Consider the following 25,121-nt stretch of genomic DNA (forward strand, 5'->3'; position numbering starts at 1 on the left):
CTCCCCTGAGTGTGTACGACAGTCTGAGTGCAAACTCCCTTGAGTGTGCACTCCCCTGAGTGTGCGATCCCCTGAGTGTGTGCTCCCCTGAGTGTGCCTAGAGCATGCACTCCCCTGAGTGTGCGCTCCCCCGAGTGTGCGCTCCCCTGAGTGTGAGCTCCCCCGAGTGTGCACTCTTGTCTGAGTGTGCGCTCCCATGAGTGTGCACTCCCCTGAATGTGCACAATGGTCTGAGTGCACGCTCCCCTGAGTGTGCACTCCCCTGAGTGTGCACTCCCCCGAGTGTGCGCTCCTCTGAGTGTGCACTCCCCTGAGTGTGCACGCTGCTGTGAGCGCCTGCTCCCCTGAGTGTGCACTCCCCTGAGTGAGCGCTCTCCAGAGGGTGTGCTCGTCTGAATGTGCACTCACCTGAGTGTACACTCCCTAGTGTGCGCTCCGCTGAGTGTGTACGCCGGTCTGAGTGCGTACTCCCTTGATTGAGCACTCCCCTGAGTGAGCGCTCTCCAGAGGGTGCGCTCGTCTGAATGTGCACTCACCTGAGTACACTCCCGAGTGTGCGCTCCCCTGAGTGTGCACTCCCCTGAGGCAGGCTCGTCTGAGTGTGTGCTCCCCGAGCGTGAACTCTCCTGAGTGTGCGCTACCCTGAGTGTGCGATCCCCCGAGTGTGCACTCCCCCGAGTGTGCACTCCCCTGAGTGTGCACCCCTGAGTGTGCACATTGGTCTGAGTGCGCACTCCCCTGAGTGTGCACTCCCCTGAGCATGCGCTCCCCTGAGTGCGCACTCCCTTGAGCGCACGCTCATCTGAGTGTACACTCCCCTCAGTGCATGCTTGTCTGAGTGTGCGCTCATCTGAGTGTGCGCTCCCCCGAGTGTGCGTTCCTCTGAATGCATGCTTCCCTGAGTTCATGCTCATCTGAATGTACGCTCACCTGAGTGTGCACTCCTCTGAGTGTGCACTCTCCTGAGTGTGCATGCCGATCTGAGTGTGCGCTCCCTGGAGTGTGCACTCCCCTGAGTGTGTACGCCGGTCTGAGTGCACGCTCCCCCGAGTGTACACTCCCCTGAGTGTGCGCTCTCCTGAGTGTGCGCTCCCATGAGGGTGCGCTTGTCTGAATGTGCGCTCACCTGACTTTACGCTCCCCTGAGTGTGCGCTCCTGAGTTTGTACGCCGGTCTGAGTGCGCGCTCCCTTGAGTGTGCACTCCCCTGAGTGTGTGCTCCCCTGAGTGTGCGCTCCCCTGAGGCAAGCTCGTGTGAGTGTGCGCTCACCTGAGCGTGAACTCTCCTGAGTGTGCGCCCCCTTGCGTGTGCCCAGACTGTGCACGCCCCTGAGCGTGTGCTCTCCTGAGTGTGCACTCCCGATTGTGCGCTCCGCTGAGTGCTCGCTTCCCTGAGCGTGCGCTCCCCTGAGTGCGCGCTTTCTTCAGTCTGAGTGTGCACTCCCCTGAGTGTGCCCTCAGTGTGCACTCACCTGAGTGTGCACTCTCCTGAGTGTGCGCTTCCCCGAATGTGCGCTCCTCTGAGTGCATGCTCCCCTGAGTGCATGCTCATCTGAATGTACGCTCACCTGAGTGTGCACTTCCCTGAGAGTGCACTCCCCTGAGTGTGTGCTCCCCTGTGTGTGCGCTCCTGATTGTGCGCTCCCCTGAGTGCGGGCTCTCCTGAGCACACTCTCCCCAGAGTGTGCACTTCCCTGAATGTGCACGCTGGTCTGAGTGAGCACTCCCCTGTGTGTGCGCTCCCCTGAATGTGTGCACCCCTGAGGCACGCTCGTCTGAGTGTGCGCTCCCCTGAGTGTGCCCAGAGCGTGCAATCCCCTGAGTGTGCGCTCCTCTGAGTGTGCACTCCCCCGAGTGTGCGCTGCCCCGAGCGTGCACTCTCCTGAGTGCGTGCTCCCCTGAGTGTGCACGATGGTCTGAGTGCGCGCTCCCCTGAGTGTGCGCACCCTTGAGGCTCGCTCATCTGAGTGTGCACTCCCCTGAGTGTGCAGTCCCCGGAGTGTGCACGCTGGTGTGAGTGCGTGCTCCCCTGAGTGTGCACCCCTCTGAGTGCGTGCTCCCCGGAGTGTGCACTCCCCTGAGTGTGCACTCCCCTGAGTGTGCGCTCCCCCGAGTGTGCGCTCCTCTGAGTGTACACTCCCCTGAGGTAAGCTCGTCTGAGTGCGCGCTCCCCTGAGTGTGCACTCCCCTGAGTGTGCAGAGTGTGCACGCTGGTCTGAGCGCGCGCTCCCCTGAGTGTGCCCAGAGCGTGCACTCCCGAGTGTGCGCTCCCCTGAGTGTGCCCAGAGCTTGCAATCCCCTGAGTGTGTGCTCCTCTGAGTGTGCACTCCCCTGAGTGTGCACTCCCCTGAGTGTGCACTCCCCTGAGTGTGCACTCCCCTGAGGGTGCGCTCGTTTGAATGTGCACTCCCCTGAGTGTATGCTCCCCTGAGTGTGCGCTCCCCTGAACGTGAACTGTCCTGAGTATGCGCTCCCTTGAGTGTGCCCAGAGCTTGCAATTCCCGGAGTGTGTGCTCCTCTGAGTGTGCGCTCTCCTGAGTGTGCACTCCCCTGAGTGTGTACGACAGTCTGAGTGCACACTCCTTTGAGTGTGCACTCCCCTGAGTGTGCGATCCCGAGTGTGTGCTCCCCTGAGTGTGCCCAGAGTGTGTGCTCCTCTGAGTGTGCGCTCTCCTGAGTGTGCACTCCTCTGAGTGTGTACGACAGTCTGAGTGCACACTCCTTTGAGTGTGCACTCCCCTGAGTGTGCGATCCCGAGTGTGTGCTCCCCTGAGTGTGCCCAGAGCGTGCACTCCCCTGAGTGCGCGCTCCCCCAAGTGTGCACACTTGTCTGAGTGTGCGCTCCCATGAGTGTGCACTCCCCTGAGTGTGCACTCCCCTGAGTGAGCGCTCCCCAGAGGGTGCGCTCGTCTGAATGTGCACTCACCTGAGTGTGCACATTGGTCTGAGTGCGTGCTCCCCTGAGTGTGCACTCCCCTGAGCATGCGCTCCCCTGAGTGTGCGCTCCCTTGAGCGCACGCTCATCTGAGTGTACACTCCCCTCAGTGCACGCTTGTCTGAGTGTGCACTCCCCTGAGTGTGCGCTCCCCCGAGTGTGCGTTCCTCTGAGTGCATGCTTCCCTGAGTGCATGCTCATCTGATTGTACGCTCACCTGAGTGTGCACTCCTCTGAGTGTGCGCTCCCCCGAGTGTGCGCTCCTCTGAGTGTGCACGCTTGTCTGAGTGTGCGCTCCCCTGAGTGTGCACTCCCCTGAGTGTTTACGTCGGTCTGAGTGCGCACTCCCTTGAGTGTGCACTCCCCTGAGTATGCGCTCCCCTGAGTGTGTGCTCCCCCGAGTGTGCGCTCCCCCGAGTGTGCGCTCCCCTGAGTGTGCACGCTTGTCTGAGTGTGCGCTCCCCTGAGTGTGTGCTCCCCTGAGTGCGTGCTCCCGAGTGTGCACTCCCCTGAATGTTCGCACCCATAGGTCACGCTCGTCTGAGTGTGCACTCCCCTGAGTGTGCGCTCCCCTGAGGGTGCACTCGTCTGAATGTGCGCTCACCTGAGTGTGCGCTCCCGAGTGTGCGCTCCCCTGAGTGTGCCCAGAGCGTGCAATCCCCTGTGTGCGCTCCTCTTAGTATGTGCTCCCCCGAGTGTGTGCTCCTCTGAGTGTGCGCTCCCCCGAGTGTGCGCTCCTCTGAGTGTGCACTCCCCTGAGTGTGCACTCCCCTGAGTGTGCGCTCCCCCTAGTGGGCGCTCCCCCAAGCGCGCACTCCCCCGAGTGTGCGCTCCCCTGAGTGTGCACTCCTCTGAGTGTGCACCCCTCTGAGGTTGTGCTCCAAGTGCATGCTCCCGAGTGCACGTTCATCTGAGCATGCACTCCCGAGTGTGCACTGCCCTGATTGCATGCTCCCCTGAGTGTGAGCTCCTCTGAGTGTGCACTCGTCTGAGTGTGCTCCTCTGAGTGTGGTCTCCTCTGAGTGTGCGCTCCCCTGAGTGTGCACTCGTCTGAATGTGAGCTTCTATGAGTGTGCGCTCCTCTGAGTGTAAGCTTCTCTGAGTGTGCACTCGTCTGTGTGAGCTCCTCTGAGTGTGCGCACGTCTGAGTGTGTGCTCCTCTGTGTGTGCGCTCACCTCAGTGTGCGCTCCTGAGTGTGCACTCGTCTGTGTGAGCTCCTCTGAGTGTGCGGTCATCTGAGTGCACGCTCCCCTGAGTGCACGCTTGTCTGAGTGCACGTTCGTCTTAGTGCGTGTTCCCCTGAGTGTGCGCTCCCCAGAGTGTGAACTCCTCTGAGTGTGCATTTGTCTGAGTGTGCGCTACTCTGAGTGTGATCTCTTCTGAGTGTGTGCTCATCTGAGTGCATGCTCCCCCGAGTGCACGTTCGTCTGAGTGTGTGCTCCCCTGAGTGCACACTCACCTGAGTGCGCGCTCCCCTGAGTGTGGTTATTTGAAAGTTCATTCAAAAAAAGCAAACTCCCATGAAGAAAAGCCACAATGAAACTATTCTCAGCTCTTCTACTGAGGTGAGACTGACATCTGCTGGCCTCCTTCTCCTGTGCAGACACTCTCTGGAAAGAATATACTTTTGCAAGATTCTAATCCTATTTATGCAAATGTATCTAGAATTATAGTTATTTGAAAAGAAATGCCAGAGTGCATTTATACAGGAGAGGTACTAAGAGCAAGATACAATAATATTTCAGTTACAATAATATTTCAGTTATACGTTTGGAGACCAGGAGGAAGGCAGTGTGATGTGGTGCTAAAGAGCAGATGCTCTGGTCCCTAACTGGCTGCAGGTTCAAATCCAAGTTCTACAACTCACATTTAGGGTTGGGATTGAGGAAATCACAGGTCAACAATAAATACTTTTCTCTTTCTCTCTCTCTCTCTCCTCTCTCTCTCTCCCTCTCTCTCTCTCTCTCACACACACACACAATGATTCAAAGATTCTTTAAGAAATTTGTTTCAAATTTTCATCATCATTTATAAAGCTCTTTAATTGTTAGTGATAATTATGTGTTTATAGAAATTAAGGTGACTGACAATATAAGAGAAAATGAAAAAGAGAAACCAAAAATAAAGAAAATAAAGGGAGAGACAAAAAGACGAAGATAGAGTCAGAGGTAGATATGGGAAAAAAGGCGAAATGTGAAGTGGCAGATCCAGGCATAAAGAAACAAACGCCTAAGAAGACAGAGACAGAGAAATCTTGAGTAAGGAAGCCACCCAGAAGATCGTTCACTTCCCTCAAACTAAAACTACTCGATAAAGTAGAGGAAAAATGATCCAAGAGTATTTAAGCTGTTTGTCGGCTGACATATCTCATTTAGCTGGTTGGTCTCCTAAGCTGCCAATTTTCTCCTTGTGACTCTGTGGTAAGAAAGATTGTGCACAGTTCCTGTGGCTCCTCCATGAGGCAGCAGAACTCTCTCTGTAATATTCTCTGTAATGAAAAGCACATTTCTGAGGCAACACTAAGAAGTCAAGAGTTTCATTTAAAAGGGAGTTTCTTAAAGTAGGAAGTCCCTTTGGATGTGTGCAGCAGTATCATAGCGCCTGGAATTTTGGAGTTAGCACTGAACACTTCATTTTCTTATAATCTGTTTAATAACACTGGGGTGATTATACTTGGGGAAGCAGGAGGGGTGAGATGTAAATGCAGCCAAGGCATGTATATGATGTCTAGGTGGCTCCACCTCAATGAACCCCAGGACAGCAGTTGAGGAAGTGTAACATATTCAACTGAAATTGAAAATAAACCAGAATTAATCTAGATATGCTGAAAACTAGAATGAAATATGCTTCCTCTGCTATAATTTTTCTGCCTTTTGTTTGCAGTAGAAATCAGATTTACCCTCTCTGAATCTCTGATTCATTATCCATAATATACGGACACCAACAACCTACCCTATTTACCCTGAAGGATTATGAACATCAAATGAAATAATGTATGTGAAAACACTGAAAAATTTTCCAGTACTAAAAAATTATGGAATCATAAAAAAAAAAAAAATTCTTTCTGGATAGGTGGTGAAGTAAACAGCCTTGGAGAATAGAAAGATGTGAAGCAAAAGCCATCTCCAAGCAGAAAAACCACTCCTGACAGGACCATGCCTTCACACTGGGCATTTGGGTGAAAGCTCTCAGAAGCCATGATATAGAGGCTTAAGCACTGGGTTAGCCAATGGGAATATTAGGCACACAAAAGTTCCGTCTCTCACTCTGAGGGTTGATTTAAACAGATGTTCTATCCATTCCTCATTTGAACAAGCTGTTATCAAGTTGGTTTCAAATTACCAAGGAAGAAAAACTGAATATGCCCTTCCATCCCTCGAATTGTGGATTAGAAGTGGCTATATAGGTGCTGCTGGAGAAGGACCAAATGAAGCTTCTCCTATGAGCAGGTTCCAACCTTGGTCTTAGTTGTCACTCACCAACCCTTGGTTTTGTCTGTGTGACTCACAGAATGAGGATCCTGGGCAGGGATGCATTTTTTCCCAGGTCCCAGGCACCCCTGGCTCTCAAGTGAACATTTGATCCCAAAAAGTCAAACAGTGACCACACAGAGGAAATGAATCACAGTCATGTCATCACTTACATGCTTTTCCTGTTATTTGAGATAATTATGCTCTGTCACATGACTGAGTGAGTTCTTTAAAATTTAAAACTTTGAAAACCACATAGAATTAATTATTAATATTGTCTTAGAAACAATCTCCTAATTGTGCCTAAAAAACAAGTAGTTGGACAAAAAGACTCAGAAAAGTTCTTTCCAGAATGGTAATGTTGATTTGTTTTTATTTCCCTAGTTATATGAAAGGTGGATGTAATCATGATTTTGTGACCTTGGCAGAAAAGTCCAAATAGAAAGCACATACCCCCAGGGTAGGCAAAAAGAAACGATCATAACTGCAATTTATATTTATTTTTTACCTAATATTTTTAACAATTACAACATATATTTATGAAGTGCATAATGCCAAAATGCACTTAAACAATTTAAATATTTACATGATACATATAAATTTTCATTAATATCAGTGCCCTATGCCCAAAAAACTTTGCGGAACATGGAAATACAGTTGTTGGGAACAGGCCCCCTAAGATCTGGCCATAAACTGGCCCCAAAAATGGCCATAAACAAAATCTCTGCAGCACTGTGACATGCTCATGATGGCCATAATGCCCACGCTGAAAGGTTGTGGGTTTACCAGAATGAGGGGAAGGAACACCTGGCCCATCCAGGGCGGAAAACTGCTTAAAGGCCTTCTTAAACCACAAACAATAGCATGAGCGATCTGTGCCTTAAGGACATGCTCCTGCTACAAATAACTAGCCCAACCCATCCCTTTATTTCCACCCATCCCTTAGTTTCCCATAAGGGATACTTTTAGTTAATCTAACATCTATAGAAACAAAGCTAATGACTGACTTGTTGTTACTAAATACCTTGGTAAATCTCTGTTCAGTGCTCTCAGTTCTGAAGGCTTTGAGACCCCTGATTTCCCAGTTCACACCTCTATATTTCTGTGTGTGTGTCTTTAATTCCTCTAGTGCCACTCAGTTAAGGTCTCCCGGACAGAGCTGGTCTTGGCATACAATGAAGTATATTCTGCCATGTAAAAAAAAGTCACATGTTGCCTGGTAGTTTGGGTGATACTAAAGGCTTGGTTCTGTCACAAGCTAACATGTGTCATAGGTTAATATTAAAATCCTTGAAGTTTTATCCTAAGAGCCACCAGTAAAATAGTGAAAATTCATTAATGTAATCAATTACAACTGATATAGTTTGGATGTCAGTCCCTCCAAATTTCATTGAAATGTGACCCCCAGTGTTGGAGGCGGGCTGGTTAGGAAGTGTTTGGGTCATGAGAGTAGAGCCCTCAGGAATCCCCTGTGGAACTGAGTGAGTTCTTGATCTATTAGTTCATGTGAGAGCTGGTTGTTTAAAGAGCCTGGTGCCTCCCTCCCCTCTCTCTTGCTTCCTTTTCCAACATGTGACATCCCTGCCTTCCCTTCACCTTCCACCATGACTGGAAGCTTCCAGGGGCCTCTGCAGAAGCCAAGCAGTTGCTGGTGCTATGCTTATACAGCTTGCAGAACTGTGAGCCAAACAACCCTCTTTTCTTTTTCAATTGCCCAACCTCAGGTATTCCTGTATAATAATAAGGCACAACAGACTAATACGTTAACTAAAACAGAACTAACGGAGCCCGGTCTAGTGGCATTACGGATATCATTGTATAACACACATGTAAACTACACACAAAGCCAGGAAAATCCTAGTGTCAATCATAGGAATTACCTTTATATTTCTCGATAGAAGTGTGTCATAATGTTGTAGCCACGTAAAGCTAACTGGGAATTGAGTTTTTCTTCAATACAAAGTCTGGGAAATTAAACTTGATCTTCAAAATGGCAGTTAAGGGCATAAGAAGCTAACATGGCAACCACATCCTTGTCAAAAAAGTGCAGCCCTTTATATTGACCTAATCTGACAAATGTGAAGAATTACAGACAGAAAAGGTGGTACACCACTGGCTTAAACATAACAGCAAGGAGCCATCTATGCCTGTTATGTGTGTAACTTACTGTGATTACGTGATTCACTTTCCGGAATGAGGCACGCTTCGAAGTTGACTCATCGGCAAAATCAGGTGAGCTGGGTTCTAAGACAGTGCTTTCCTAGGAGACAAAAATTATCTTATCAAGTTCCTCTTATTTTATTATGTCTGGCCTTGAATTTTAAATAAATAGAAATGATCCACATGGTCTTCCATTCACCTCATTCTGAAAGAATCCAACCTCCAAAGCTGTGGAGATATTGACTTCCTCCTGATTCAATGAATAAAATTAGGATGACAGAATCCCCTGGGCATGATTTGCTCTGTAAAGTGCTGCTAAACAAGGCCGTAAATTCCACTCCTCAGCTACTGCCAAGGACCAAAGCGAACAGAAAACGCAATTCAGAGGTCAACTGCAAGAGGTTTTCAAAATTGTTCATTTATTAATACACAACTGATTAATACAAGGACATGGACAATAGGTTATTGCTACTTATCAACCTAATTGCCTAACACTCTTACTTACCCTGATTTGTGGTTGACAAAAAAGTAGATCCTTTATTGGTCTCAGTGAGTCCTCAGCTTGCTTTCTTCCCTACATTCTGCCCCTCACTTTGATAAACCATGTCTACTCATTACCTTGGTAATCATTATGATACTCATGTAACCAATTTTGTTTATCTGGCTTTCCTTAATGTTCATATTTTTATGGATGAATTGATTGATTTGTCGATTTTAATGGGGAGACTTAGTGTTATGCTTGTATCCAGATGAATTCAGACTGATGAGTAAAGTGGTCACGTGAGTATCATAATGATTACCAAGGTCAATAACTCCCAATCCAGCATCCTTATCAATACCACACTGTACATGTCTTACAAAAAGGATTAAAAATATCATGCAGGTGTAATTGCCAGGAATTACTGTAAATCAGTGGTCCCCAACCTTTTTGCCACCAGGAACCAGTTTCGTGGAAGATCATTTTTCCATTGACCAGGGGTGGCAGTTGGGGGTTGGTTTCAGGAATAAACTGTTCCACCTCAGACCATCAGGCATTAGGACATTAGATTCTCATAAGGAGCAGGCAAACTAGATCCCTCGCAAGCACAATTCACAATAGGGTTTGGGCTCCTGTGAGAATCTAATGCCGCAGCTGATGTGACAGAAGGCAGAGCACAGGTGGTAATGCTCACTCTCCTGCCGCTCACCTCCTGATGCACAACCTGGTTCCTAACAGGCCACAGACCAGTACCAGTCTGAGGCCCAGGGGCTGGGTACCCCTGCTCTAGATGATGCCTGCTGGAGTCTCTACCTAGCCCATAATCCTTATTCTCTGAAATTTGGGTTTCATGTTTATACTCTGTCATCCAGACTCGGCCTCCACCACAGCTGACTGGACAAGCAGGGATCACCTGACCATGAACTCACCTGACCATGGGATGGCCTGACCCCCGGGGAATCATCTGGCCAGTGAAAATCACCTAAGTAACAAGGATCACCTGTTCTCTGAAATCCAAAAGTTAAAAGCATATGAAAAAATGCCTAACAACCCTAATCATCAGATAAATGCAAATTAAAACCACAATGACGTATTATCTTATACCAGTCAGAATAGCTATTATTAAAAAGTAAAAAATAATGGATGTTGGTGAGGATAGGGATAAAAAAGAATGTTTATACACTGTTGATGAGAATGTAAATTAGTACAACCTCTATGGAGAACAGTTTGGAGATTTCTCAAAGAGCTAAACATAGAACTACCACTCAACCCGGCAATCCGACTACTGGGATTTACTGGTATCTACCCAAAATAAAGAAACCAGTCAAAAAGACACCTGCACTCATAGTTTAATCACAGCACTATTCACAATAGCAAAGTTATGGAATCAACCTAAGTATCCATCAACGGATGAATGGATAAAGAAAACATGGTATATATACAGCATGGAAGACTAGGCAGCCATAAAAAAGAATGAAATCATGTCTTTTGCAACAACGTGGAGAAACTGGAGGCCATTATCTAAAGTAAAACAACTCAGAAACAGAAAGTCAAATAGAGCATGTTCTCACTTATAAGTGGAAGCTAAATAATGTGTACACAGGAACATAGTGCGGAGTAATAGACATTAAAGACTCAAACAGTAGGATGGTGGGAGGGGGTACAGAATGAGAAATTACTTAATAGATACAATGCATGTTATTCAGGTGATATGCATGCTAAAAGCCCAAATTTCACCACAATGCAATATATCCATGTAATAAAACTGCAATTGTACTTCTTAAAATTTATGCAAATAAAAAACCAAAAACAAAAGCAAACAAAAAAAACTTTATACAGAGATAGTTCTGTAAAATCAGGGAAAACTGCAATTGTATTCCTCTAATAAAGTCAGTCTAATAAAGTTTTCCTCTTTGTTTTGAGATTTTTAGGATTTTAAAAAATTTAATTCCAAATAAATAAATAAATACATTAATAACACAAAAGGAAAATTAGCAGTCAAAAATTCAATTCTACATATTTATTTGATATGGGCACCATTGGCATTTATACCCATTCTTTTGCTTTGGTTGTTAATGCTCTTTAAAGTTAACATTTTTGATTTTTGAACAACAAAATATATAACAGAAAAAAATTTAGACTTGGTCTGCTATTTTATTCCATTTATGATTCTGATACATTACACTAAATCTAGTTTAAAACTAAAAAATACAAAGATCCCCCAGGAAAAAGTCTTAACTTTTTCTAATTTCAGTGTTTGAAATGGTTTGACAGGTAACTGTGATCCATATTTTAATACCCATGCGTAGTAAAAAAAGGTTTTGTTTTATATTTTTTGTTGTTACTTTTATCTTTATAAAGATGAAAAATAAAATAAAATTATACAACAATTGTTAAATAAACCAGCGTTCTCAAAGGGCAGATGCACACACCTCAGGGATATGCAATCCCCAAAAGAGATTCATTGTAGTGTAGGAAAGAAATATTCGAATTTCAGTCTATCATAGCCTTTTATATTTCAATTTTTCTATAAGTGTATCTTATAATTGCCACAATGTATTAGTGCAATATTAGGTATATAATTTATTTTTTTAAATAGACATACATATATTGGGTCTGCAAGCTCAAAAATGTTCCGAGTGCCCTTTTGAAAAGCTTAGGAACCACTGAAAGTCAAGAGTGCCACTTTTTCTTGCCAGCCTTTTTCAATCCTAGAACACAGCACCATCTGGTGGTACCCTGAGATAATGCATGCATGATGTTTGAGACGTTTCTATAAGAAAAATACTGTTGTCATTCAGATAACAAGACAAATCAATAATAACCATTCTAAATTAGTAATACACCATTTTAACTAAATCAAGAGCAACTATGAAAATAGTATTTCTATTGTTTCCTACTACTGCTTCTAGGCTCTTCGGCCTTTTTTCCTGAGCACACCAGCTCATTAGCTGCACCCTTCTCCATACTTCATAGGTACCCCGCTTAAAGCACTTGTCCCGCAGACTTACAGTGATGTGCTTACATGTCATTCTCTTTCTATTAATTATAAAGAAACACTGTCTAGTAAAAAGATGATATGACCCACAAATGCAAGTAACACACATAACTTTCAATTTTCTAGTAGCCACACTTTAAAAAATAATAAGAAATAGATAAGATGTATCTTAGTTTATTGTATATAATCTTAATTGTATATTGTGTATTATCTTAATACATTATATAATATATACACATATATAAGACTTATCTTAATATATTGTATATAATCTAATGTATCTAAAACATCATTTTGATATATAATATATGAAACATTAATAATGAAATAGTTACTTTTTTGTAAGAGGTCTTCACAATTCAAAGTGAGTTTTATATCTATAGCATGTCTCAACTGGGACTTGCCACATTTCCAGTGCACAATGGCTATGTGTGTCTAGTGGTCGCTGAATTGGACAGTGCAGTTCTAAAGGCAAGGTCTAGTATCTTCTTGCACTTAGTGAATGTTCAGTAAATGGTGCCAAACTCCTGACCTCGTGATCCACCTGCCTCAGCCTCCCAAAGTGCTGGGATTACAGGTGTGAGCCACCATGTCTGGCATTTACTTGGTATCTTTTATGGTTAGTACATGGGAATAAAAGTAAGGCAATCCTCCTTTAGAACTCTGAGTATTAAATCTATGACATCGACACAGAATAGGTAAGATTGGCGATTGGCAGAAATAATCTAGACACAGTGGTCAGGGCCAACATGTGTCGATGTGCAGGCTGGGTACTATGTAACCTTACACAGTCCCAGTCAGGTGCACAACCTACAGACCACAACTGGCAGCCTTGAGAGTGATTTTCTCTCAGGTCACGGAAGGAAGATAAACCCTGGAAATCAAATCTAGGCTCTACCGAGTATAAACAAAAGCTGAATATTATCAAGACTGCTGAGACGTCTGAAAGAAGAATGTGTGGCTGAAGGAGATGGGCCTCAAATCCAATCCTGCCTTCATGACTAGAAGGTAAATGCCATTTTTTACCAAGACCAGGCTCACATTCTTTTGATCCCCTGTATTTTGCCCAATAGGCTCTGCAGTTCATGACCTGCAGTCAATGTTCAATGATTTATTTTCTCTACTGGTGCTTTGCAAGAGGCAAATTTTATTTGGGCAAACAATAATCACAAAATAAATACAAGGATCCCCTTTCACTTATAAAGTACTGGAAAAATATCAGAAAACTGCTATTAAAACACTCAGTTGGCATGGGGTTGGAGCTCCATGTCCACATTTTAAACGTGAATGGCTCTTAAGAAAGACAGTTTTACCCAGTTTGGCCTGATAAGTAATTTAAAGTAATCTGAAGTGCTTCTGAGGAAATTTCCTTCTAAAGAGAGAGAGAAAAAAAACAGAAGTTACAAGTTATGATACAGATTTAAGTAACCATGTAATACAATTCAGAGTGTTAAAAGGCATATCTTCTCTACCATACCTCTGGCTGTTTGCCTTTTCCTGGTATGGCAGGCGTTTTTGTTGCATTTTCCTTGAACTGCCTGTCAGTGAGAACCCCCTGAGAATATAGGAAAATTTTATCACACCTTTCCTCCAACTCATACTTGGCTTCAGAATGAAAAAAAAGAAAAAAGAAAAAAAAAAACACTGGGAAAGAGTAATTGCATTTTCAATCATGGTCATTCAGCTGCAACAGAGTCAAGGCTAGTTAATTCTTATTTGCTGACATACAGGTCTTAACCAAGTTTACATTTCACCCACTACAAAAAAAAAAAAAAAAGGCAAGAACTGTGTGGGCTCATTAAGCCCTCATTACTTTTCAGACGTGACACAGTGTAATTTGTGAAATGATCTAACTTCACTGAACCCAAGAGGTGAGGCCAGGACATTGGCTCACCACTTGATTTTTACCTTTCTTTTCATCATAACTTAGTCAAATCTGATTTTGAGACTATCTTTTCAAATCATAAAAATTAACTATATTGGCCAGGCACAGTGGCTCATGCCTGTAATCCCAGCACTTTGGGAGGCCAAGGTGGGCGGATCACGAGGTCAGGATAGAGACCATCCTGGCTAACTCAGTGAAACCCCATCTCTACTAAAAATACAAAAAATTAGCCGGCGTGCTGGCGGGTGCCTGTAGTCCCAGCTACTCAGGAGGTTGAGGCAGGACAATGGTGTGAACCTGGGAGATGGAGCTTGTAGTGAGCTGAGTTCGCACCACTACACTCCAGTCTGGGTGACAGAGCGAGACTCCATCTCAGAAAAAAAAGTTACATTATCTCAGGAAGGGAAAAATATGCTCCATAATCCATTCAAATCAAACACACATTCAGTGCTTATTTAAGCACATAGCTCTCTGCTCGGCCTTTCAGAGAATGCATATAAGATATAGTTCCTGCCTTCAAGGGGCATTCATTTTCTTTAGGAACGCAACACATATAAAAATGGGCATGCACAAACAGAGAGTGAAATAACAATCGAAGGCAGTGTAGACTGAGAGGCAGTATGGGTGGAAAAGAGGGCAGGTTCTGAACCAGATTGTTTTGATTCAAATCCTAGCTCTACCATCCTATGACCTTGAGTCAGTTACTTAACCTGTCCGTACCTCTGTTCCCATTGCAAAATGGATGTAATAATTATGCTTACTTTATCTGATTGACTGAGGTTAAATGAACTAAGAGAGACTTAGAACAATGCCTGGCACATAGTAGTTACTCAGAGAGTAGTGTTATTATTCTACGATTAAGAGCCAATTCATGGAACAATGAGTGCTTTATAAGCTCAAATGAGAAACAAATAGCTGTGGGTTAGTTGATCAAAAAAGGTTATTCAGAGGAAATACAATGTTAGCATCTAGAATAGGAATTGAAGAAGACAGGCTTATTCAATATAATCTCTCATGGAGAGAATAAGCCAGGAGAATTCAAAAACCAGAAGCAGGATATCCTAGTTACAGATTTTTTTTCATTAAAAAATAGAAGAAGATGAGGTTGAAGGATTGCAGAAGAGTTGGTCACCGGGACAAAGATTGTTGATTTTACCCTTTTGGCAACAGGAAGCCCCCAAGGGTTCCTGGACGGGTTAATTACAGAGTAAGAGTAGTATTTTTACAAGGTTAATTCTGCAGCACTTGAAAGTGCGGTGTGGAGGGGAAGAGAGACTCAAGGTAGGGAGGCCATTCATGAAACAATCACAATGATCCAGGTGTGAAGGGATCAATAAAAAACAGAAAAGAATCAGCACAGATGCTATTATGAAAGAATGATCAAGGGGCCTCAGTAGACCAGATTAGAGATGAGAGACAGAGTTGGAAGACCACAGGAGTGACGAGAAGAAATCTCATCAGAGATTTTGGTCTCTTTTCCTACCACAATGGTAGTGACACAAACACAAATAGTTAAGTCAGGAGACCCGAACTCTTTTGGAGCATGCTGGAGGAAACCAGAATTCCATTCTTGAAATAAAGACTTTGGGGAAACAGAAAAGCATCCAAAAAGAAATCTCAAAAGGACAGATGGAAATAAATTATTGCAGAAGAGAAATTTGGGCTTCAAAAATATGCTGAGGATCCTCAGCTCATGGAAGCCAGAAGAGTGGATGAATTCACAGAGTGGGATCCATAGATACAGATGCTTATCACCTTACAGTGCGGTTATGTCCTGATAAGTCTGTCCTAAGTGGAAAATATCGTTAAGTCAAAAATGCACTGAATGCACCTCACCTACCGAACATCACAGCTTAGCCTGACCTACCTTAAACATGCTCAGAGCACTTACATTAGCCTACAGTTGGGCAAAGTCATCTAACAGCAAGCGTATTTTATAATAAAGTGTTAAATATCTCATGTAACTTTTTTAATACTTTACTGAAAGTGAAAAATGGAATTACTGTTTACCCTCATCATCAGCTGGTTGACTGGGAATGGCACCTCCCTTACGCTGCCCAGCATTATCTGAAAGTATCCTTCCACCTATCACAAGCCCAGGAAAAAATCAAACTTCAAAATTTTAAGTGTCATTTCTACTGAATGTATATCACTTTCACACCATCATGAAGTTGAAAAATCATGAGTCAAACCACCAAATGTTGGGGACTATCTGTACCAAGAAAGACATAGTAAAAAAAAAAAAAAAAAAAAAAAAAGTCACACGTGCAAGAGCATAGCTTCTTCAAGGAAAGGGTTTGGGCCTTTTTTCCTACCACAATGGTAATGATGGAGAACTATGCAAAGTGATTTATATGCAACCCCCACCTCCCGGATATGGTTAGGTTCTGTCTCCCCACCCAAATCTCATCTTGAATTGTAATCCCCATAATTCCCACGTGTCGAGGGCAGGATCTGGTGGGAGGTGATTGGATCATGGGGGGCAGTTTCCCCCATACTGTTCTTGTGATAGTGAGCTCTCACGAGATCTGATGGTTTCATAAGTGTTTCACAGTTTCTCCTACGTGCGCATTCTTTCTCACCAATCGTCATGTAAGACGTGCCTCTTCCCCTTCCGCCATGATTGTAAGTTTCCTGAGGCCTTCCCAGCCGTGCAGAACTGTGAGTCAATTAAACCTTTTCCCTTTATTAATTACCCGGTCTCGAGTATTTCCTTATAGCAATGTGGGAATAGACTAATACAGTGATGAGGGATAACAATTAATGCTGATGTTTTGGTCTAAATCAATAAACGTGTGGAAGGGAAGACTCTGAAGAAGTTAGGAGGGCAAGGAGTTCTGTAAAATAACAGGTATGCAATTAACACAGAGGGGCCCTTCCAACTATAAAATTCTACATGATTCCTGTCATTTCTAGGTGTATTATTATGAATAACTTTAATTATTCTTTTTGGATTATTTTTCCTTTCCAATAATCCCTAGTAAAAATGTTTAACTTTTTTAAAAAATAAGAAAAAGTATTCTAAAAGCTTATAAGACATCTGTTTATAGGAATAAGAGTTTAACAACTTTCAAAGAAAATGTAGACCCTATAATTTATATAAATATTTATAAAAATAGGTACACTCTGTAAGGAATTTGCATACATAATTTATATAGCTAGTCTGTATAAAGGGATTCACATATTTTGCTATCTGCATTTTAAAAAATAAAATACATAATCTTTTTTTATTTCTATTTTTAATATATGATATGCTTAAGGCAACAAATTACTTCTTTAAAAAAGAAGTAATGGGCCTAAGTTCTTTCCATCTAAAAGTACTCAGACATTTCATTTATTTAGTCAGTCAGTCAGTGAATACTGAATGCATTGATAAGAAAAAATTAAAAAGACATCCTCTCTCTGCACAGAGTAATGGTAATTTTTTTTTCCTCCTTGACCTCTTCTCCTTCATTCCCCACTGTCTAATACAACTTGGTTGTGTGTAGGTCTAGTTGACTTCTTTTTTTTTTTTTTTTTTTTTTTTAAAGAGAGTCAAGAGAGTCTCACTCTGTTGCCTAGGTTGGAGTGCAGTGGCATGATCTCAGCTCTCTGCAACCCCCACCTCCTGGGTTCAAGCAATTCTCATACCTCAGCCCCCCGAGTAGCTGGGACTACAGACATGTGCCACCATGCCTGGCTAGTTTTTGTATTTTTAGTAGAGATGGGCTTTTGCCATGTTGGCCAAACTGGTCTTGAACTCCTGACCTCGAGTGACCTGCCCATCTCAGCCTCCCACAGTGCTGAGATTACAGGCGTGAGCCACCACATCTCACCAGTATAATTGACTTCTACTGATCACACATGACTGAGGGAGAAATATTACAACATAGAAAGCATAAAGCAGAGTGTCACATATCACCATCTTAAGACATCTTTAACCATCCCTACCTCTTGGAAATTCTCACCAGCTCTCTTCCTCCTCAGACCCTAGCCTCCTGCCATGTTGCAGGGCTCCTCTCCTCTTTCCAGGAATCTTCCCCTGTACCTGTTCTTCCCAGGGACATGACCTGTCTTTCTATCTCTTCCACTTGCCAATAAAAAATTCAAAAGTCCTTTTCTTTCTTTATGCCCATTTAGTTCTCCAGCTCCTTCCTAGACATGGATTAGTTTGCATACTCTACATCTAAAGTCCTCAAATTTGAGCACATATTAGCATCACAGGAAGGGTTGTTAAAACCAATATTGTAAGGCCTCATCCCCAGAGAATTTGCATTTGTAATGAATTCTCTGGAACTGCTGATGCTGCTGGTGATCTCTCACACTCTGAGAGCCATTGCATATGAAAGATCATTTAACAAGTTTTCCTAGCAGTAGAATCACATACATACTCCTGGCCTCATCATTAGCCGTACAAAGGGAAAATTGGAGCTTTCAAATTTAAGTCTTTCTCTATCTCAGACCTCGGTAAGATAATCCCCTCTTGTAATATTTTCTGAAAGTGGAAGCCATTCTTAAATGTTCTGACCTCTGTCCAGAGCATTCCTGTAATGAGGATTCATTTCATTAACCTTCACCTTCCTTCTTCCTCTTGTGTCCCACATCTAGGCAAGCTGATAAGAAAGCTTGGGGGCTCCCTGCTTTGGCACTGATGGGAGATTCAAGCCATGCAATCCTCTTTGCGAGTGAACCCTCACCTGGGCTAGCATCAACAGCAATAAACACCCATTCCAGTCTCCTTTCCTAGCTCTTTCAAGCCATTTAGGATCTGCTTAAGAGGCCTGCCCTGCTCTTCCTAGAGACCTCAATTCTGTAAGTAATAAACCTCACAATAGCTTTTTCATGTGTGTGTGGCATCATCAGTCCCAACATCTGAACCAAACTTTAGATTGGAATCCCTCCTGCTTTTATGGGATGATTCTTTACATTGAAAGAGCCTAAGAAAAATCATTCTATGTAATTACATGGGTAGAATTAAGTAAAAGTTTACATATCAAATCTGAGGACCCTCCCCCTCCCCGTTATTGAAAATTGGGTACAAACATACCAGGAAGATTAGCGAATCTAGAATTCTATACCTACACTACTGAATAAATGTCAGAGTAAAAGTATTTTCTAATAATGGAAGGTAATCTGAATCTGGAAATTTATACTAGCCCAAGAAGAAAGTCCTAAGGATACTGATACAAAAAGATGGCCTTATACTGATATAAGAAGATGGCCATGATAGTCAGTTCCATTCACAGGCATGAATCTTCCTATCAGCTTTTTAATGTCCCATTTAAAAATGAGTAGATAGGTAATGATCACCAGGCATGTAAGGAAAGTAAGGAAAGTATCTCATATGAAATACAGAAATCAAAGCAACTAACAGAAAAGAAAGCAACTTACAGGAGATAGATGCAATACAGAAAGAAAAAATCTTCAAAAAATATCCCTAATATTCTGAAAGGAATAAGAGAATGTATTACATCCATGAAGTAAGAATAAGACACAAATAAAAATATAGGCAGAGGATAAAAAAGAGTTCTGAGAAATCAAAAATATGAAAGCACAAATGTAAAACTCAGTAGAAGGAAGAATAAATCTTCCAGAAAGTAATATCTTCCAGAAAATAAAAGACAAAAGGATAGAAAATGGAAATTTATTTAATAAAAAATAGAAAAATTAGGAAAGTCCAGTAGAACAAAGATCCAAATAACAGAAAATCCAGAAACAGAGAACAGAGAAAAAAAAAGAGTAAATAGTTAAGAAAGTAATTCAAAATAATTTTCCCATAATTGAAGGAAATTAGTTTTAACACTGAAAGGGACACAAAGTTCCAATATAATGAATGAATATAGACATCAATGAAGGTATACCATTGTGAAATTTCAGAACAACAATAAAGCAGAGAAGAGTCTAAAAACACCAATGTTTTGTTCTTTTTGATTAAGAGAACAGTATTGCATCATTCAACAATACTAGTAGATAGAACCCAAAATTTTAAGGGGAAACGATTTCCAACCTAGAATTCTATATCTAAACTATTGAAAAAATGTCCAAATAAAATAAAAATATTTTCTTTTTTCTTTTTTTTTTTTTTCTGAGGTGGAGTCTCACTCTGTCACCCATGCTGGAGTGCATTGGCGTGATCTCGGCTCACTGCAAGCTCTGCCTCCTGGGTTCACGCCATTCTCCTGCCTCAGCCTCCCGAGTAGCTGGGACTACAGGTGCCCGCCACCATGCCCGGCTAATTTTTTTGTATTTTTAGTAGAGACGGGGTTTCACCGTGTTAGCCAGGATGGTCTCGAACTCCAGACCTCAAGCAATCGGCTGGCCTCAGACTCCCAAAGTGCTGGGATTACAGGCGTGAGCCACCTCGCCCGGCCAAAAATATATTCTGATGTGAGATATGAAAAAAAAACTTTTTTTGAATACATCTTTCTCAGAAGACTACCAAAGAACATGTTCAATCAAAACAAAGGAGTAAACTAAGAAACAGGAAAACAAGGGAACCAAAAACAGGCAATCCAACATAATAGAGAAGTTAAAAAAATCTGTAGGGAGATGGGGGGGATTCCCAAGAACATAACTCTGGACCAAGTCTTGAGAGTAACCAGGAGGGTTTAGGACAAGTTGGAAGGCCCCAAGAGGAATTTTTTCGAAAAGATGACTAGACAAAATTTAATGTGGCTGACTAAATTTGGACAACTGACAGAATTTGGGATTGAATTAGGGATAAGCATAGAAAACAACTAAGTAAACAATGAGTATTAACTCCAAGGAAAATAAAGTATTTTACAAGAAAGAAAAAGTAATCATAGTATACCGGTTGGTTTATCTGTAAATAGCACTTTTATAGTCAAAATAACATTAAATATTGATCTAACCAAAATTGTGCTCTGCTTCACTGGGAGAGCAGGAGAAGAATGGAAGTAAACATGTATGGTAGGTCAAAAGAGAAGCTATGAAGCAATGCATTATCACTAAAACTACAACAGTTCAGTAACAAAGTTGTAGCAAAAGAAGTAACAATATAAATCTGCTATATAGAGATATGGAGAAAAGGTATTTTTAAGAACAGCTCTATTAGTTGAAAATGCTGCAGAGGAGTAGAAATTTGGGAGAATGGATAGGGATACCAGCGAGTGGCTGTTTTTTATTAATATCCCTGTAGAGGGATTTCTGATTTCTTAACCTATGTGCATATGTAGTTTCAAATAGTTTAAATATAAAGTACTTATTCTCTTTAAAAATAATTTATCCAATAAAAAGATTACTAAATTACTTTTCTTCTTACTCTTACCACAAATAATTTAAAGTGACATATCAAAAATACAGTATATTAACAAAAAAGTAAACACAAACATAGAAGGAAATCAAGAGAAAAGAGAAAGAATACAAGTTTCTTAAAGAATTACCAAATTAATAGTAACACTTTTTTCTCTTTATCTCCTCAACTGAAAGAAATGAACACATCAAAGCTACTGTGATTTTGTGTGAGGTGTTTGTTTAGTGTTGCTTTGTTTTTATGGGAAGGAGATCTCTAATTTTTTTTAATGTTAAAAAGCTGTTCTCATATTTCCAAAGGCTAAGAACCACTGAGCCAGAAAATTGTTTATGACTCACAATTTTGAGCTGATCTACTTTTCAAAAGTAAATGCATCTTGTTAATGTTCACATATCAACTCTACTTCTCCCAAAGGACAACCACACAAAATAGAGGCAGTTATTTTTCCTGTATGCCTCAGGGTGTTTTTAAAACATATATACATAAGTGGAATGTCTGCACTAATGCTACTAATCCCGGGTGCATTTCTGCAAATGGGGATTTTTGTGAATCTATTCCTCTGAGAAATAAGCATGTTTACCTCTGCTGTGTGTTCTGTTTGTCTAAATTATAGATGTAAAAGCCTAGGGAACTGGTAAGGATTTGTATTGTGGTTTTTTAAAAAATAATGTTCAAATTACATTAGGTACACTATGAGCTCCTAATAGTATTCCATGTTTTGTATTTTTTAACATTTGCATTTATTAAACCAGAAGCTTAAACTGCAAACACCCAAGTCATGAATTTGGATAAGAAAGTTCTCAAGTTTTTTGGTTCTAAGTTGGTTCATTCTATTTTCTAATATTTGTATTTCTCTTCACAAATAGCTATGATTTGCCCAATAGGAAATTCACCAAAATATTAAGGGACATTCTTAATTTCTTTATGTGGAATCTGCATTTTTTAAAAGAAGAGCAGACCCGGAGGGAATGGCAGGAGCCAGCGATGACAGTGGAGGGCCAAGTGGCTCTGACAAATTGGTATTTGGATGTCGGAGTCTGAGATGTGGTGAAAGGGCTGGGCTGAAGAGATACATTTGGGACATCTGCATTATAGAGGTTGCATGTAAAGCCAAGGGGATTCCTACGGTCACTGAAAGCAAAAGAACACAGTGAAGAAAGAAGAGCTCAAAGACTGAGGTCTAAAGAAGTGGAAAACTTAAAGGACAGGTAAAAGATAAGGGAGACTCCAGAAATGCAGGAAGGAAACAAGGAAACCATGATGCTACAGAAACCAAAGGAAGGTTTCAGGGTGTTTCATGAAAAAGAGAGTGTTGGTGCTTAGATTCACTAAGAGAAGGAGTAGAAATTGTCACTGAATTTGGCATATATATCAAGCACATAAATAGTGGTTGAGGTTGATAATCATGAATTGATAGTTCTATTATTCCACTGGACTGTGGTTCTCTCCGCCAAGGTTAGGAACTGACAGAGAGTAAAGAGTTGGGCTTATTCAGTGTTAGGGTTAGCCAGGCGAGTGACACAAAAGAAAGGTAGACAGAGGAATGAACGTATTTACAAGAGAATAATTATAATAATAGATTATGGAATCTGGCCTGGAAAGGAACAAAGTAAAAACATATTTTTACTTTGGACAGATTGATATTAAAAATAGCCTAGCAAGAAACATCTTTTGTTTATTATTTTTCTTCATTTTTTATATTTTTTTCCTTAGGATAGATTTCTAAAAGTAGAATTATTAGATCAAATGGTATAATTTTTTAAAATTATTAATGCATGTTGCCAAATTGCTTTCAAAAAAGTTCATGGCATCTTAAACTGATCAGCAAAGTATAACATTTCTTGTCTCCGAAAACTAGTCAACTTCAAGAAAGTTAAATATACATAATATAAGAAGAATCATATACAAGGTTTGATTGACATTAAAATTTTATCATCTCTAAAACCAAGCAAATTAGCTCCTACATTTCCTTTACTCTCCTGCTACCCATGCATCCCTCTTTCTTCATCTTTTTTAGTTTCCATTATAAATTAACCTTTTCCACATTGAGTAATTCTGCTTCAACTCAAAATCCTTAAAGTAGCTATAAGTATTTTATTCAAGAGAAAAGTTGAGCAAAATGTTTTTAAAAATTATTATATGAACAAAACAACTGGTTTTATTGCAGCAGCAAATATTCTCCCTCTTCTCCCCCACTCCCTTTTCTCTCTCTCTCTCTCTCTCTCTCTCTGTCTCTCTCACCTCCCCATCTCTCTCATATTTTTGGTCACTAAGAATTTAAGAAACAAACAACTACAAGTGACTCTCACTCTTCTCTCCCTTGTAGCTAATTTGAGTCAGCATTTTCTTAACAGACCTAAAAGCATTTACAGAGATCCTTATGTCGAGAGCTTATTCCTAAGTGAAAGGAGAAAACAATCAGGATAGAGGCAAGGCAAACATGTCAGTCAGCCCATGCATAGGTTGCTGAAGAGTTTTTATAAAACTCAATACAATGATGTCTTCTATATTCATATGTTTTTCCAATAAATGATTACCATTTCTAGGGCTTTGTGTAACTTAAGAGAAAGACCCTTATTCCCTGGAGACTCTATCATGACCTATGGAACCTAAGGATGATAAGAGGAATAAGATATCATATGGCTCTAAATCTCTTTTTTTTTGGGGCAGGGAGAACAAAGTCTCACTCTGTCACCCAGGCTGGAGTGCAGTGGCATGATCTCGGCTCACCGCAACCTCTGCCTCCCATGTTCAAGCGATTCTCCTGCCTCAGCCTCCTGAGTAGCTGGGGTTACAGGCCCTCATCACTGCACCCGGCTTATTTTTGTATTTTTAGTAGAGACAAGGTTCACCATGTTGGCCAGGTTGGTCTTGAACTACTGACCTCAGGTAATCCGCCTGCCTTGGCCTCCCAAAGTGCTGGGATTACAGGAGTGAGCCACGGCGCCTGGCCTCTAAATCTCTTAAAGAAATAGAAACTAAAATCCAGAGCAGTAAACTACCTGGTTCAGGAAACACAGCCAATCAGTAACTAATTTCAGACAAAGCCTGAGTCACTGTCTCCTGAGCCAGTTCTGCTCTTGCCGTCCTCATAGTAGGCAGATATATGCAAATTGGTAGACAATGAAGATGTTTCTAAGTATAAGTGGTGAAAACATCAATAACCTTGCATCAGATGTTACGGTACAAGATAAATTATACTATCATACTAAGAAAATTTCATTTTTGAACACTGAAAATAACTAGTTGTATTAGTCTGTTCTCATGTTGCTAATAAAGACATACTTGAGACTGGGTAGCTTATAAAGGAAAGAGGTTTAATTGACTCACAGTTCCACATGGCTGGGAAGGCCTCACAATCATGGCAGAAGGTGAATGAAGAGCAAAGTCATGTCTTACATGGTGGCAGGCAAGAGAGCTTATGCAGGGAAACTCCCATTTATAAAATTATCAGAGCTCATGAGACTTATTCATTACCATAAGGACAGTATAGGGGAAACACCCCCATGCTTCAATTACCTCTGCCTGGCCCTGCTCTTGACACGTGGGGATTTTTGCAATTCAAGGTGAGATCTGGGTGAAGACACAACCAAACCATATCACTAGTAGTTTCTAAATATGTGGTTCCAGAGAAAACAACTGTAATATTAATTAAATTGTATGTTTTGTTTGTTTGTTTGTTTTTGAGATGGAGTCTCACTCTGTCACCCAGGCTGGAGTGCAGTGGCACGATCTTGGCTCATTGCAACCTACACCTCCCAGATTCAAGCGATTCTTCTGCCTAAGCCTCCTGAGTAGCTGGGACTACAGATGTGCACCACGATGCCTGGCTAATTTTTGTATTTTTAGTAGAGACAGTTTCACCATGTTGGTCAGGCTGATCTCAAACTCTTGACCTCATGATCCGCCCTGCTTCACCTCCCAAAGTGCTGGGATTACAGGC

The 25,121-nt window shown here is 42.0% G+C and overlaps 1 long non-coding RNA gene across 1 annotated transcript in view; it reads right to left on the reverse strand.

Annotated features, from left to right (window-relative positions):
- Window positions 1-25,121, reverse strand: part of LOC105540593 — a 149,281-nt gene that overhangs the window by 71,343 nt on the left and 52,817 nt on the right. Inside the window, exon 2 of the long non-coding RNA XR_001006214.1 lies at window positions 8,573-8,665. This is a non-coding gene — a long non-coding RNA (uncharacterized LOC105540593). The remainder of the gene's footprint in view (window positions 1-8,572; window positions 8,666-25,121) is intronic.

This window comes from Mandrillus leucophaeus, unplaced genomic scaffold, assembly GCF_000951045.1.
Source record: "Mandrillus leucophaeus isolate KB7577 unplaced genomic scaffold, Mleu.le_1.0 Scaffold223, whole genome shotgun sequence".
NCBI classification, from domain to species: domain Eukaryota; kingdom Metazoa; phylum Chordata; class Mammalia; order Primates; family Cercopithecidae; genus Mandrillus; species Mandrillus leucophaeus.